This window comes from Rhodnius prolixus, unplaced genomic scaffold (genome assembly GCF_049639745.1).
Source record: "Rhodnius prolixus isolate KJV_2025 unplaced genomic scaffold, Rpr scaffold_2, whole genome shotgun sequence".
Lineage (NCBI taxonomy): Eukaryota > Metazoa > Arthropoda > Insecta > Hemiptera > Reduviidae > Rhodnius > Rhodnius prolixus.
In genome coordinates this window covers 6,179,665-6,194,528 of record NW_027411592.1, presented here as the reverse complement: position 1 = coordinate 6,194,528, position 14,864 = coordinate 6,179,665, and the positions used below count along the sequence as shown (strand labels likewise).

The 14,864-nt window shown below is 30.9% G+C and overlaps 1 protein-coding gene across 1 annotated transcript in view; it reads right to left on the bottom strand.

Annotated features, from left to right (window-relative positions):
• Positions 1-14,864, bottom strand: part of LOC141448774 (adenylate cyclase type 5-like) — a 206,349-nt gene that overhangs the window by 33,541 nt on the left and 157,944 nt on the right. The window lies entirely within an intron of this gene.

Sequence of the window (14,864 nt, the reverse complement as noted above, 5' to 3'; positions counted from 1 at the left end):
TCTATATCTAGATCAAATTATAGAAGAAAATTATCTACCTATTACAATTAGAACATTGCCATATGGAGCAAAATTATATCTAAAATGCCGCAAAGAAACGAAAAAGAAATACACAAAATTTAAACTCATATCTCATTACCTAAAATCAATAGAACATGGCAGATTATGTCAGTTACAGAGCAATCTATTCTCTACATTTTGGAACAGAATTCATTGAAATCTGAACTACACAAAGGAAGATATAAAGGTTTAAAATTTGAATGAAATCGAAACGCACCAAACTTTAATCTCTTATATCTCATTACCTAAAATCAATAGAACATTGCAGATTATGTCAGTTATAGAACAAGCTATTCTCTACATATTGGAACAGAATTCATTGAAATCTGAACAATACAAAGAGAGATATAAAGGTTTGAAATTTGAATGAATACGAAACGCACCCAAAATTTATTCTCTTATATCTCATTAACTAAAATCAAAAGAACATTACAGATTATGTCAGTTATAATGAAAACTATTCTCTACATTTTGGTATAGAAATCATTCAATTGTGAACAATACAAAGAGAGCTATAAAGGATTGAGATTAGAATGAATACGAAACGCACCAAACTTTAATCTCTTATATCTTATTAACTATAATAAATAGAACATTATAGATTATGTCAGTTAGAGAGCAATCTATTCTCTACATTTTGGTACAGAAATCATTGAAATCTGAGCAATCCAAAGATAGATATAAAGGTTTAAAATTTGAATGAAAACGAAACGCACTAAAATTTAACCTCTTATATCTCATTAACTAAAATCAATAGACCATTGCTGATTATGTCAGTTATAGAGCAAAATATTTTCTACATTTTGGTATAGAAATCATTCAATTGTGAACAATACAAAGAGAGATATAAAGCTTTGAAATTTGAATGAATACGAAACGCACCAAACTTTAATCTCTTATATCTCATTAACTAAAAGCAACAGAACATCGCAGATTATGTCAGTTATAGAGCAATCTATTCTCTACATATTGGTACAGAAATCACTGAAATTTGATCAATAGAAAGCGAGATATAAAGGATTGAGATTTGAATGAATACGAAACGCACCAAAATTTAACCTCTCATATCGCATAAACTATAATGAATAGAACATCGCAGATCATGTCAGTTATGGAACAAGCTATTCTCTACATATTGGTACAGAAATCATTGAAATTTGAACAATAGAAAGCGAGATATAAAGGATTGAGATTTGAATGAATACGAAACGCACCAAACTTTAATCTCTTATATCTCATTAACTAAAATCAATAGAACATTGCTGATTATGTCAGTTATAGAGCAAAATATTCTCTACATTTTGGTATAGAAATCATTCAATTGTGAACAATACAAGGAGAGATATAAAGCTTTGAAATTTCAATAGAAAAGAAACGCACTAAAATTTAACCTCTTATATCTCATTAACTAAAATCAATAGACCATTGCTGATTATGTCAGTTATAGAGCAAAATATTCTCTACATTTTGGTATAGAAATCATTCAATTGTGAACAATACAAGAAGAGATATAAAGCTTTTAAATTTCAATAGAAACGAAACGCACCAAACTTTAATCTCTTATATCTTATTAACTATAATCAATAGAACATTGCTGATTATGTCAGTTATAGAGCAAAATATTCTCTACATTTTGGTATAGAAATCATTCAATTGTGAACAATACAAGGAGAGATATAAAGCTTTGAAATTTCAATAGAAACGAAACGCACTAAAATTTAACCTCTTATATCTCATTAATTAAAATCAGTAGAACATTGTAGATTATGTCAGTTAGAGAGCAATCTATTCTCTACATATTGGTACAGAAATCATTGAAATTTGAACAATAGAAAGCGAGATATAAAGGATTGATATTTGAATGAATACGAAACGCACCAAACTTTAATCTCTTATATCACATTAACTAAAATCAATAGAACATTGCTGATTATGTCAGTTATAGAGCAAAATATTCTCTACATTTTGGTATAGAAATCATTCAATTGTGAACAATACAAGGAGAGATATAAAGCTTTGAAATTTCAATAGAAACGAAACGCACTAAAATTTAACCTCTTATATCTCATTAATTAAAATCAAAAGAACATTACAGATTATGTCAGTTATAATGAAAACTATTCTCTACATTTTGGTATAGAAATCATTCAATTGTGAACAATTCAAAGAGAGATATAAAGGATTGAGATTAGAATGAATACGAAACGCACCAAACTTTAATCTCTTATATCTTATTAACTATAATAAATAGAACATTATAGATTATGTCAGTTAGAGAGCAATCTATTCTCTACATTTTGGTACAGAAATCATTGAAATCTGAACAATCCAAAGATAGATATAAAGGTTTAAAATTTGAATGAAAACGAAACGCACTAAAATTTAACCTCTTATATCTCATTAACTAAAATCAATAGACCATTGCTGATTATGTCAGTTAAAGAGCAAAATATTTTCTACATTTTGGTATAGAAATCATTCAATTGTGAACAATACAAAGAGAGATATAAAGGTTTGAAATTTGAATGAATACGAAACGCACTAAACTTTAATCTCTTATATCTCATTAACTAAAATCAACAGAACATCGCAGATTATGTCAGTTATAGAGCAATCTATTCTCTACATATTGGTACAGAAATCATTGAAATTTGATCAATAGAAAGCGAGATATAAAGGATTGAGATTTGAATGAATACGAAACGCACCAAAATTTAACCTCTCATATCGCATAAACTATAATGAATAGAACATCGCAGATTATGTCAGTTATGGAACAAGCTATTCTCTACATATTGGTACAGAAATCATTGAAATTTGAACAATAGAAAGCGAGATATAAAGGATTGATATTTGAATGAATACGAAACGCACCAAACATTAATCTCTTATATCTCATTAACTAAAATCAATAGAACATTGCTGATTATGTCAGTTATAGAGCAAAATATTCTCTACATTTTGGTATAGAAATCATTCAATTGTGAACAATACAAGGAGAGATATAAAGCTTTGAAATTTCAATAGAAACGAAACGCACTAAAATTTAACCTCTTATATCTCATTAATTAAAATCAAAAGAACATTACAGATTATGTCAGTTATAATGAAAACTATTCTCTACATTTTGGTATAGAAATCATTCAATTGTGAACAATACAAGAAGAGATATAAAGCTTTTAAATTTCAATAGAAACGAAACGCACCAAACTTTAATCTCTTATATCTTATTAACTATAATCAATAGAACATTGCTGATTATGTCAGTTATAGAGCAAAATATTCTCTACATTTTGGTATAGAAATCATTCAATTGTGAACAATACAAGGAGAGATATAAAGCTTTGAAATTTCAATAGAAACGAAACGCACCAAACTTTAATCTCTTATATCTCATTAACTAAAATCAATAGAACATTGCTGATTATGTCAGTTATAGAGCAAAATATTCTCTACATTTTGGTATAGAAATCATTCAATTGTGAACAATACAAGGAGAGATATAAAGCTTTGAAATTTCAATAGAAATGAAACGCACCAAACTTTAATCTCTTATATCTCATTAACTAAAAGCAACAGAACATCGCAGATTATGTCAGTTATAGAGCAATCTATTCTCTACATATTGGTACAGAAATCATTGAAATTTGATCAATAGAAAGCGAGATATAAAGGATTGATATTTGAATGAATACGAAACGTACCAAACTTTAATCTCTTATATCTCATTAACTAAAAGCAACAGAACATCGCAGATTATGTCAGTTATAGAGCAATCTATTCTCTACATATTGGTACAGAAATCATTGAAATTTGATCAATAGAAAGCGAGATATAAAGGATTGAGATTTGAATGAATACGAAACGCACCAAACTTTAATCTCTTATATCTTATTAACTATAATCAATAGAACATTGCTGATTATGTCAGTTATAGAGCAAAATATTCTCTACATTTTGGTATAGAAATCATTCAATTGTGAACAATACAAGGAGAGATATAAAGCTTTGAAATTTCAATAGAAACGAAACGCACCAAACTTTAATCTCTTATATCTCATTAACTAAAATCAATAGAACATTGCTGATTATGTCAGTTATAGAGCAAAATATTCTCTACATTTTGGTACAGAAATCATTGAAATCTGAACAATACAAAGAGAGATATAAAGCTTTGAAATTTCAATAGAAACGAAACGCACTAAAATTTAACCTCTTATATCTCATTAACTAAAATCAACAGAACATCGCAGATTATGTCAGTTATAGAGCAATCTATTCTCTACATATTGGTACAGAAATCATTGAAATTTGAACAATAGAAAGCGAGATATAAAGGATTGAGATTTGAATGAATACGAAACGCACCAAACTTTAATCTCTTATATCTCATTAACTAAAATCAACAGAACATCGCAGATTATGTCAGTTATAGAGCAATCTATTCTCTACATATTGGTACAGAAATCATTGAAATTTTAACAATAGAAAGCGAGATATAAAGGATTGAGATTTGAATGAATACGAAACGCACCAAACTTTAATCTCTTATATCTTATTAACTATAATAAATAGAACATTGCAATTTAAGTCAGTTATAGAGCTAACTATTCTCTACATTTTGGTACAGTATCCATTGAAATATGAACAATACAAAGAGAGATATAAAGGTTTGAAATTTGAATGGAAATGAAACGCACCAAACTTTAATCTCTTATATCTCATTATCGCCTAAAAGGTACATCATTTCGATTCGAATGACACCTCATTCATGAAAATCGTTCGCGCATGTGGGCGCTACGTTCTTTACAAATAAGGTAACTAGCATTTTCTGAAAATGCCGTTTTTGTGCAGTTTTGGCAACTTTTTTCTCGAAATCTATTAGATCTGGGTTGTTGCTATAAAATTGCAGTCATAAAAGAGGATTTATCCTACATTGTAAAGAAAATTTGGGAATTTTATCTCTTACTGAAAAAGAGAAAATTGGGTATTTTTTAATGTTACGCTTTTTCGTGCACTTTTTTACGATCAACCTTTGTAACATACAACTGTCCTACCGGACAGTTTTAATAAAGTTTATATTTTTGTTTATTTATTATTTTTCTTTTTCTTTTTGTCTTTTTTATTGCAGCTTTCAAGGTATTTGAAAAGAGTTAAGCTGTAAAATTGGAAAGATAAACATCCGCATTTCCATTTTTAACATGTGGTACGCTATTTTTATTTTCACATTTTCTCTTTCTTCTATATTTTATATTTGATGAAGTTAGAAAGGTTAAATTTGAAATTCAATTGCTAATACGAACCTTTTTTAAAAAAGATAAAAAAGTTATTTTAAATATTAATTTTTTAATGTGTAAACAGCAAATGAATGTATTTGATGTAATGTTTTTTTGTCTGAGAATATATAAATAAAACAACAGCAACGTATGAATAATGTATCAGCAATATATCCCACTAAAACTCTTTCATGTTGTGTCTAAAAGAAAGAACTGTGTTTAAAATTGTCTAAGTTGTGAGTAACATCAATATCAGAAAAGTTGCTAAAGTTTGTTGCGGACTTTTTGTATCTTTTCCCTCCTCATTTCTTATACGTTGTTACAACAATAAACTTTGGTAGAACAAAATTTGAATTTGGAGTTTATTACTTTATTTATTTTAGAAACTTCTTTTTATACTTTCTTACTCGAAGTAGTGTAATTTCCTACAAATTTGCATTTTAAAAAAAGAAAACAGTTTGTGTTCATGGTCTGTGTAAGGAGTACAGAATATCTTAAGATGAAAAAGTCATAGCTATCCCTAGATTTTGGTTTTGACCGTAAATATGAGTTTTTGATGATTTTTACTTTTTTTTTTATTCTATTTTAATTGTTCTCAGGTAAGTGCACTCATTGATAACATCTCTCGTCTTTTTATGAGGAATATGTGAAGGTCCATTACAGAATAAATGAATGTACGTAATTCATACTTGAAGTGCACTAATTGTCCTCGGGCGACATTACAAAGTTCTTCCCTGATGCTTCCAACTCTGTTGGTAACTAAATATTGCTCGCGCCTAGGTTTTTATGGATGCACCCAATTTAATAAATAACTTCTCGGGCACTGGTTCAAGGTTGCTTCAGCTGCTTGTTACAAGTGCTGGAGGACATCCTTTACAAAGTCGTGGCTCATATCATCCACTCTAATTTTTATAACCCTTTCTAAGCATTCTAAATAGATAAAATTCCTCCGTTTCATTATTAATTTTGGAAACGGAGTTTGTGGAGGTGCGCTGTTTTGAATTACAACTATTTTTTTTTTCTAGGACAATTAAGACATTAAGAGTAATAAAGCTACCTTTAAATTATACAAGGAGGTAAAGAAAACCTTTCCAGCTCATTTCTAGAGAATCTCACAAAAATGAAATTCTGTTAGATGATACATCCGGTTGTAAGACGTTCTTCGCTAAGTTTCTGTCAGGCCAATAAATATAGTCTGAGTACCGTGCGATTTCTGTTTTTGAGCTAGAATCACATGTACACAAACCTCATCTCTCATCGCAGTAAATTTAAACGTATTTTATTCATTTTAAAGGCTCCATAAATAAATGCCTTTAAGGTAATTTAATTATTCAAATAATTGATTGGTGAAATAGATTATCATTAATAAGGTAAATTTCTGTAAACTCAAATATATCATATTACGGAATTAATTAATAATTAATAAAGTTATCACTTGATACATCACAAACGTTTCAAAGCAGGGAACGTTTTACTAAAATTATATTTCTTGATGTTACCAACAACAATTAACTTCAGTTTAGTTACAAAATTTATTCTAAACATAAATAAATAAAAACTTCTTATTTTAAAAACTTACATAAGTTTAAAAGTGGCAAATTATCTTCATCTTATGACAAATTACCTGAATTACTTATCATCTTATCATGTTTCTTATCATGGTTGAGGTTTCTTATCATGATTGAGAGAGGAAATAAGTAGATGAAACTATATTTACCACTCTTACGTAATAACCACATGAATAGTTAAGAGATTGTAGTGAACATTTGAATGATGACGAATTAAAAAAAAAAAGAGTGAAAAAAAGAAAAGAAAACAGAAGAAAAATAAGCTGTAATTTTAGTGAAAACATCGGAAAACAAATAGAACCTAATTTTCCAAGCTTGTCGGGCGAAGGAAAAACTAAGGGCATTGACCACTAAAAGTAGGTGAATATTTCATCCTTGTAAAGAAAGCTTTTGCACAAGCACAAACTTCTAATCTCGACGTACATTTTTGCAATCTGCCAGAAAGTAAAGCTGATCTTGCTCGGGCATTAGAGTTGATAAGAGGACACTTTTTACCATCCAGTTTTTTCTTTAACGAATGGAAGTAATTTAAACAAAGTAGCTTGCATCACACTTCCCAGAAACTTACTGAAATTCAAAAATTTAGGTTACTTTTGAGAGATTCAGTAGTCACAAACCCTTTATGTTAGGCACTTAGTACTTTAAACAGAAAATAACGCTCAGATACGACTGCAGAGTACACATTCTTCTAGATGTTATATCACAGACGAAACGATTAGTTTCTTTCTTGAAGCAATACTTCTCTAAGATTTCATGAGCAACGATTTTCGGAAAGGGTCTAAATAAAGTAGTGTAAGGCAGTAATTTTTTATATGAAGAAAATTATTCTATTTTCAGAAAACAATTTTGCAATTCAGAAGGTAAAGCGAATAACTTTTTAAGGAATATTCTATAAAAACTTTTGAGGTATTCATATCCTTTAAACTTCATGCCTGACATCGTTACAACAATACAGATCTCGAAGGATTGTTAAGTCCTTAAAACTTAGTCTTTACGGAGATTTCTTTAGAACCAAAACAAAGCAAAAACAAGATCAGTACTGAATACAACTTAATACCAAAACAGTCACAACCATAGTAATAATCAACAGTTGACCCTTTGTAATTAACTGTTTTTAGCAACCTGCTTTGTAAAAACATTTAAAGTGCATTTTAAATATGTAATTAATTTAATATGTAAACAAAAATTTACAATGACATTATCTGCATAAAAATAAATTAAAGATTAAATTGTTAATAATTCTCTAACTAAAACAAGAAGCTGTACGTAACGAAACGTGTGCGAAACAACTTTTCTATAGGATACTGCTACCGCTCAAATGCACGAACTGCTATGGCAATTGAAAAACAGGAAGAAGTTGGAAGTGATGGAATACCTCTAACCTTTAAGCCAGAATTCCGAATTTCACCAATTTCCAAATCTAAAGAAATTTCTGGCTAGAAAAAGAGAGCCAAATGAGAACCGAAAAGTAATGGGAATGGATCACAGAATCGCTCTCAGGGTGGGATCTTATCATTGGTAAACCGTCGGAAGGAATGAATTGAACTGAAAGGAGAAACTCAGAAAAATAATTGCATTTATTTTTTCACTAAAACTTTATTTCACTGACAGCTCAAGTACTTCACTTTAACCTCACTTCAACATTTTCTCTTTCATAAACACCAAGCTATTGAAAGGGTTTTTAATTCCACGGAACGTCTTTGATTGAAAAAAGTACATTTTTCTAATTCATGTGCCCTAAATGTTATTCTTTCAATCCAATTGTTAGCCACGACACTTCTGTGAATCTCAATTTTGAATAAATGGAAAATACATGAAGATAAATCTTCATTGTTCAGGTGATCTTTTATTTGCACATTCGATCTTTCATTTAGTCCTGATGAGCGTTGTTAAAGAGATTTTTAAGAACTCACTGAACTGCCGTCAGTAATTAAGTACATATGCATGTTAATTATGTAAGATAAAACGTTTAATTTAAAGGATGACTTTTTTTAAAAAATACACAATTTATTTTCTCTAATATTTTTCGAACAAAAGCAGCCAGAAATAGGTAGTTGAGTAGTAAAAAAGGGATAAAATTAATACATTTAGAATCTTGAATGATAAACTGTGACAGAAAAAGTGGAAAAACATGAACTACTGAACATAATGAAGGATACAGTAGTGATTAAAGAAACAATTTTTGGGATGAACATACAACCGATGATGGAAATTCACACAATTTGGCTCGTTTGAAGGGTCTGTTATTGAATGAAAAATGATGCGTATCTTAAAGGGTTCGGGCACTTAGGAACTAAAGATTAATGAAGCAAGCCTTGCCTTATTTCCGTGCAGAGTCAAGCAACTGCACATAGTTGGCAAGAACATAAATTATTGTTTAACCTTCCAAAAACTTGCCTTCAAATAATTGAGGAAGTAGCAGCAAAAATTTCCTTTTTTCCCCTGCAACGATTAGGTAGGTAGAGTGTGTAACAACATCTATGTGAAATGTCCCTTTTCATTCCCGAAATTACTGTGTTTATAATTAGAAAGGATATTTTTGTGCGAGTGTTTTTGTAATTACAATTGTACAGCTTATTTTCCCCTGCAACATTTCGTTCATTAGAAGGAGGAACCGGACCAATCGATGTCTGTTAACGCTTGGCTTCACTGTAGAGGTTAAGCGCGGTTACAACTTCAGAATGATTAAATTAAAGCTTCCAAATGAATAGTTTGGAAGAGGTTTTCGAATAGTAACATTTCGAAATGAATTAATTTCTTGATTAGTTCGTTATCATTATGTTTATTATCCTTTATCTTTTGAATGAGTAGTGCATCAGACGACTGTGTGTAAGTAGAGCCCTAGTACTTCAAAGATGTGAAATTTCAGTACTGTTGATGTGTAGAACACAACAGGTCAGGTCTGTCTTATTCGTGTGCAAACTCTAGAATGTCCGCAATTTGTGTGAGAAGGATGCTCCCGAAGGTGTTACCAGGGCATTCCAACAGATTCTTTGGAGTACGGAAATCCCGCATGGCTCTCAGCCAGGAGAAGGAGGTAAAACTAATTGAAAAGAAAGCTTATACAGCAACCCTCGGCATAAAAAATTATACTTTAAAATATTTAAATGAGCCCTGAGGAACTTCTGCGGGCATCTCAGGTTATACACTTTAAACTCTACTTAATGTCTATATGGAAAGTTTCAAAGAGTTAATTTATTTATAAAGCGCTCATTAATTAGTGTACCACGAAATACAGCTGAAAACTGTTTATAATCTAAGTGTACCAAAGTTTAAATGTATTTTATCATAATAAATTAATTTCATGGTTGGAAATAATTTTAGATTAAATAATAGAAATGAAATTAGTTGCGCGTTAATAATTTGTGTTTTCAAAGATATTACAAAGTTCTTCAGCTGCCGTACAAGTTTCTTGGTGTGATTAAACTCTCGCTTCAGTAGCAGCACTCTTGATGTTTGTGATATCTTGTGTTATTTATTGGCCAATCAATCTGTATTTTAAAATTCATTAAGAATAACTGCCATCTTTAGCGCTAATAGCTTTAGTAAGTTACAAATTTAATTATTATTATTTTTTCTTATTCTCAGAATTTCTTTCTGTATACAGTATACAAAACTCTGAACAATGGGCATACAATTCACTTTTAATGAAAGAATATCTGATCTGAAGTTACATAGATTATTTTTATAACTTCAGTCATGCGGTGCTCCTTTCTCGCTGCGGTACCTAAAGGTATGGTTCTTTGAGAGTGCCCTATCCCAAGTACAGTTAAGTTACTTAGTCTCTTACGAGTATAGAGGTCCTCAGTCATGCTTTTGCACATTTTAACGCCCTCTGAATGTAGCAGATGTACTGCAGCCTAAAACAAGAACATGGGCTGTATTCCTTGTGCATTTGCTAGAAACGTATTTCTTTAGTTGCTATTAAAACATTCTCGCTACATCTGTTTTTTAATCGTTTGCACTAGAAGGAATTTTTTTTGTTCATCCTAATCACACAGTTCAAACATAATGACCTTAAAACCTACTTTTATAGAAAAACATATTTGAAATAATAGATTTTTTATAAAAATTACGTGAATTCAAAAACAAAGATATACTCCTGTCTTTGCAAAAAAAAAAAAAACACATTCAGAGCATACTCAAACTTTTTGTTTGTTTTGGTTGGAGAAGTAAGTTCATTACTAATTTTATTTTAAAACTGTTCTGCCATTTATAAAACGATAAAACCACTTTCTTAATGAGATTGTTTCTGAGATTATGTTTACAAAATAATTCAGGCTATATGATCTCTTAAAATCTGCAATATATATATTAAGAATTGCTTTAAATTTGCGCGGTCCCCAGGTAGAAGACAAATGAGCTATGAGATACAGAGCTAATCCGAGGAGTTATATTTTTGGGTAAGCCCAGGAAAACTGGTTTCTTAGTCAGAGCTAGTTGCAACAAATAATGCTGCTGAGATTATAAGAGATAATAAATTATTCCAGAGATTTCTCCGACACTGAGGGGGCTCAACTGGTTATCAACTGGTCCTACGTAATTAATTTAAGGAATGTGAGACGGATACTTCCAGGCCCGGGCATTTAGAGACGACACTTTGTCTGGTGTTGAAACCCTCCCCATTTCTCTCTCAGAGGATCTCTTTAATGGCGAAAGAAAATGCCTCAGAAGAACAAAGTAGAGGAATCAGAAAAGTAGCCGTAGCAATCGGTGGGAGAAAACCGCTGGAGAGAAGCGAAAAAGGTCATTACTAGCAGAAGATTATGATTTTTCGTTTTTGATTCTAGTGATCACACTCATACAACACTGAAAAGCACTTTTTGATTCAGGAGCCCTCAAGACGGAATTTCGAGTAGGAATTCTATTTCCATCAGATAATTCTATTTCTAATTTATCAGGTAATTAGCGAATTTAATCATTTCTTTTGCTTCATGAGTTTTAGTTATTTACATAGATTAAACTTCATTTTTATTTATTTATTTTTTTTCAACTATTCATATAAATGTTATATTTGTAAAAGGTTAGTTATACAATTAGCAACTTCATTTTCAGCAAATATTGCAATGATAGGTTAATTTTCATAAAGGAATAATTAAATCTTTTCAAAATAGACTAGCAAGTTATGTAATTTTTATTCTGAATAAATTCCGACAATTATTACGTTTAACGCAAACATCAGATTTAAGGAGGTGTGTATCTCGAGCAGGAGTGATGTTCCTTTGAAGTAAAGGACTGTAAAATGAGTTTTGGTTCTTAAAAACTATTTGAGTTATGAAGCTTGCATATGTTATCTGATGGCCATGGCAATAATGTAGTAGTTTGGTGGTTAAATCATGGAGCAGAAATGAATAATTCGGATAGTTAGACCCTAATCATTGAGGAACACCTTCAGCAACAGCTTCCAGACCAGTGACCATGATCTCATACCTCAAGCAGTCAGAGGTCAATGGGTACTCTCTTCCTCCTCACAAACTCTACAGAAATTGTCTGATGTGGTCCTCATTGAGAAAATGTGATGAAAACATATAAACAGCTACGAATATCGCCAGGAATCTAAGAGATATCTGCAACGTCCTGAACTGTTAAGACTATCCCAACGAGCTCAACAGAGAAATACCGGTTGCTTCTTCTTAGGATAAAAAAGAAATCAAACAAATAAAGGTAGAAACCAATATACGAGGTTTCTACAATCAAACCGTACGAACTGGCCTTACCAAGTAACTTCTACTCTACTAAGGCAGGTCGGGGATTCTGAGAATTAAAATTCATGTAAGTATATTATTAAATAGTGAATGGGTTTGATTTAATTAATGTTTGAAATGAGAAATTCACAGTAAACTTGTACCGCCTCGGCTCCTGATCACAGTAAACTTGTACCGCCTCGGCTCCTGATCACAGTAAACTTGTACCGCCTCGGCTCCTGATCACAGTAAACTTGTACCGCCTCGGCTCCTGATCACAGTAGGACGAAGCTCGCCTGAAGTATTAATAAACTTCCTTTCTTTATTCGTGCCATTATTATTTATTATTTTAAAGAAATGTTAAATGATTAATTATACCCTTTTACAATGCATAATAACAATATTTTTCTGAAAAGTCTTTGATATCTACATTCGGGAGAGCATGAGTTGTGACAATCAAGGCAATATATTATGTTATGCTGGTTTAGTAGAATCTTTACGCTGCCGCTGTGCTGTACGTTAATAGCGTAATAAGTTTCCATTGCTGCTGTATGGGGCTCGAATTGCGAAAACCGGCGAACTTCCTTTAACTTCTTGAACCTGTTTCAAATTATTTATCTATTAGATTCTTTAGTATTTTTGGTTTGTACAGGTTTTTCATTATAATTTGTTTTAACCTTTGACACCTGTATTTTCTTCATTTAAGGACTTATTTAAAGTACAATACTAATTTGAAAGTATCCTTTCTTAGAATGCGTCTATGCCACTTAAGGGACCCACCGTCCAAAGCACATGCTTTCCAGCTTCAGTTCTGCAGTTCTGCGTTTATGAATCAGGTCAGTCAGGGCGCATACTTAATATTTTAGATTAGATTTCAGGAAGTAGTAGTAGAAGCAGAAGATGAAGTTCTTTTGCAGCGTCTTCTTTATCTAGTTCAATGTTGAAAGAAGAGCACTCAGTTACAGCGACCATAAAAAAAAGTGAAGATTCGTGATTATTGTTCGTTACGCTTACTTGCTTCTTCCATCGTTATTGTGTGAAAAACAATTTTCACAACATAATAATAATTAATAATAAAATCGTGCTTCTTATTAAAAATAATAAACTACTTTAAATAAATAATTATCATAATCTTCGGTAAAAATTAATACTAATCAATTAGCAGGTTCTTTACAGATCATTACATCTGGAGAAAGAAGTTAAAAGTTTCATACTAGCTTGGCCACTCTAAGCCTATGTATTGCTAAATATAATCAATAAGTTACTTATTAATTTAATGGCGTAGTTATAGTTATTCTGGCATGCTGTGGATTAGTGAATGCTGTTCTTGGCTTATGTTAGCAAAGTTTGATAACCTTCTCAGCAAATATAAGCTGCTTAGGATTTTGCTAGTGAATTTGGACGCATTAGGAAACATGAAATTCTTTGTTCCAATTTAGTTTAATTATTAAATACAGATTCACTTTTAGCTTTTAAGACTGAAAGCTTGTACACTGAAAAAACAAAAATGCGACTAACCAAATTTCTGAAAGTAAAACATGTTCCATTTAAAAGAAGTAGAATACAAAAGGTAATGGTAAATCTTGTGATTGGTTTGGATGATGAAGTAATCATTAAGACCGCAGAGTCTCAAGCGATCACCTTTCTAGCTTGCTTGAAGATCGGTAATTTTCATTTCGAACATTTAACTAGAAAAATCATTTTAAGGCGTGCCTAGGTGTGAGGGGGGAAAGCTTTTCTCCTCAGGGTTATTTCAGTGAATATACAGTCTGTTATTAAAAAATTAGTAATAATAAGCAATCTTCTAAATCGTACATCCAATCACACTCATAAGCAGTTGAAGCAGCTCCTGAAGAGAAGGGTTTTTAAAAACTTGTGGATCCCTGGACTAACTATTTATTAAAGCCAAAGAACATCTTTTTAAATTTTTGATCATAATCCAATTTAAAATTTTAAGCAGGATGGAATCAAAAAAGAATTCCTCGTTTAAACAAATCGTTCCTATACTGCAGTAAAGGACGGTAAACAGAATAAATATTACAGCTTTTTCTAGATAGAAATTGGTTTCACATTAATTCATTTAAAACAGAATGAATGGTTAAGAATTGTTAAACCCAACATTTAAAACGTATTCAATTTAAATGTTTTAATGTTCAGCAATTTAACGGAAAACTACTTTTTATTCATTTAAATACATCCGGTCGTTTTATTCCATCGTTCCAATATAAAAGTTTAAGCTCTTGCAAGAATTTGTTTCTATTAAGCTTGCTTTACAA